Source organism: Gadus macrocephalus, chromosome 19, assembly GCF_031168955.1.
Source record: "Gadus macrocephalus chromosome 19, ASM3116895v1".
Lineage (NCBI taxonomy): Eukaryota > Metazoa > Chordata > Actinopteri > Gadiformes > Gadidae > Gadus > Gadus macrocephalus.
In genome coordinates this window covers 1,905,334-1,907,863 of record NC_082400.1, presented here as the reverse complement: position 1 = coordinate 1,907,863, position 2,530 = coordinate 1,905,334, and the positions used below count along the sequence as shown (strand labels likewise).

The window sequence follows — 2,530 nt, the reverse complement described above, 5'->3', positions numbered from 1 at the left end:
ATGATGGCAACAGACAGAGGAACAGGGGTGATGAAGTTGTTGATCATTGGGGTTGTATAAATGTGCATATCTCTCTACATTTTAAAACGACATAATGTGTTGGCAGCAAAGTTAACTTCACTTCACGTTAATGATTTTGTATATGAGCCTGCCGGCCGGGTTCCATTCTATCAAACCACCCACCCTCCTTCCTCCTACGGCAGCGTTTCTCAAATTGAACCATGAAAAGGATATTTTCATGGTATTGGTCGAAGACTACCTAAGTGAAGCCTATATGGTGTATTTGTGTGTGGGCGTCGTCGTCGGCTGTTTATAAACCGCCTCCCAGTCATGTTCTACACATTCAGTGAACTATGGCAGAGAAATGTGATACTCCAGACAGGAAGTAGTAAGCAGACCAATCACAGCCTTGCAGGCTGCGCGGCTCGCGTAAAAGCTTCCGTAAAAAATGACGCAAGTCTAGAAAAATCGCCCGACGCACGCAAGACGTGAGAAGTCGCGCAAGGGGTGCGCAAGGGCGCGCAAGGGCCTCTTGCGCTTGCGCTTACGCTTACGTAACTGAGCATAAATCGGCCTTTAGAGAGTCCCGTATCCTTCACGGCCCAACGTATCCCAAGATCCTTCACGGCCCAACGTATCTCTCCCAAGATTCATTGCGCACTCAATCAATGGAGTTGGCGGAGAATGGCGATTTAAGTTTTGCATTTAAATGTAAGTATTTGGTTTCTACTCACTGGAGTATTTAACGATACAAATGTTAAAAAAAACAAGGGCCCATAAAACTTTTTTCATTAAAGTAATAGGCAATATAAGTAAGGTAACGTTACAGTTAGTGACGCTGTAACGTTAACTAAGAACACCCGTTAAGCCCTATAGTTTCAAATGTAAGAGGTCAAAATGGTTGTATTTACCGAAATTGTGGCGATTATATAGATAATTTGCTATTCTGTAACGTTAGATAAATGGACCAACGCAAACACAGGTTGTGGACCCTGGTTTTCAGACCGTAACGTTACAGACGTTGGGATTGAGTACACGGTTAACTTGGTTATTTTGCTATTTAAGCTGCTTTTGTTTGGTAGTGTAAAGCAAAACTAATTCTAACATTTGGTTTTGGTTTAGGGAGCCAGCAGCATACTGCTCGATTTATTCTATAGAGGGGGAGAACGATGAGCTGTTCACCGGGGTGAAATACTCAGCAAGTGTGGCTTGGGGGTAAGGAAACAATCGATTATTTATATCGTAAGTTAGTTTATAAAAATGATTATAGGCCATTTATATATCTACATTTGACCATCTTGTAAAGGTTAGTTAAATTAGCCCTCATTAAACAGCAGGACAGATACAACATCCCCAGAAATCGTTTACTACGATGTCCTATTTTGGGTTATTATAGAAAGAAAAGTTTAAAAAAAAGTCACAGCTCGCATCAGTAGGCCTACTAGACAGCACTAGAAAAACACACAAAGAAAAAGGGTGTTTTGACTTCTACTGGTTGTCTTATTATTATGGGCTTCATATAGGATGAGGGCTAATTTAAATGTAACCTTTACAAGATGGTCAAATATATATATTATAAATGGCCTATTGTTAACATGGGCTATTAACATGATTGGTAAATGTGTCTCTTGTTTTCTCTGATTAATAATGTCTGTGTTTAGGAAAATTCTGGAGAAAATAGGCCTGCAGGGGAAGGTGACTCCCCTGCAGGCAAAGAAAAAATGGGACAATTAAAAAAAATATATAAAGTATGTACATGTCATTTTATATATACATTATTTGTTTTAACCATGCAAGTTAACCATGCTGAAATTTGTTTTAATACTGCTGTTGTTGTTAACAGCCATGATTGATTTCCTCTGCCTTAGGATTGCAAGTATCCAGGGTCAGGAGAGGGGGTAGGTGGGAAACCCACTGCTGCAACTTGGCCCTGGTTGGTCCTCATGGATGAGGTATTGGGACAGAGGCATTCCACCAACCCCCCTGTCCTAATTGCCTGCATCACTGAGAACACACCAGGGCCAAGTACAGCAAGTACAGCAGTGGTGGATCAGGAGGTGGAGGACAAGGATCAGGAGGAGGAGAGACAGCGAGGGCCAAGGTCCAGAAAGAGGGACAGAGAGGAAGACATGTTCCAGAGTCGCTCACTATCTTCCGAAAAGGACTCAAGACTCACCTGTTCAGAGTCCACCTCGACTCTGCATAGCCACCCTCCCCCTTCTGGCCACCATTGTACACTGTGTTGTGTTGTATTGTATTGTATTGTATTGTATTATAGACAGTACTTAACTGTGTAACCACTGCAGTAGCTGCTATCATGGCTGTAACACAGGGAATTGATTAGCCGATTGTGGTACTTGCACTTGGTTCTATGAACATCCTTTCTGTACCGACAGCGATATATTGATGCACTTCTTATGACAAATGTACTTATTGTAAGTCGCTTTGGATAAAAGCGTCTGCTAAATGCCCTAAATTTAAATGTAAAATGTAAATGTTCCAGTTAATAAAAGAGGACATGAGGCTACAA

The 2,530-nt window shown here is 41.5% G+C and overlaps 1 long non-coding RNA gene across 2 annotated transcripts; it reads left to right on the top strand.

Annotated features, from left to right (window-relative positions):
- Positions 1-590: 590 nt before the first annotated feature.
- On the top strand, positions 591-1,748 carry LOC132447854 (uncharacterized). Of its 2 annotated transcripts, XR_009523237.1 has the most exons (3): positions 591-711; positions 1,123-1,215; positions 1,662-1,748. It is a non-coding gene; the product is annotated as an uncharacterized LOC132447854 (long non-coding RNA). The 2 variants fall into 2 exon arrangements; XR_009523236.1 differs by lacking the exon at positions 591-711 and having other exon boundaries at positions 745-1,215.
- Positions 1,749-2,530: the final 782 nt, after the last annotated feature.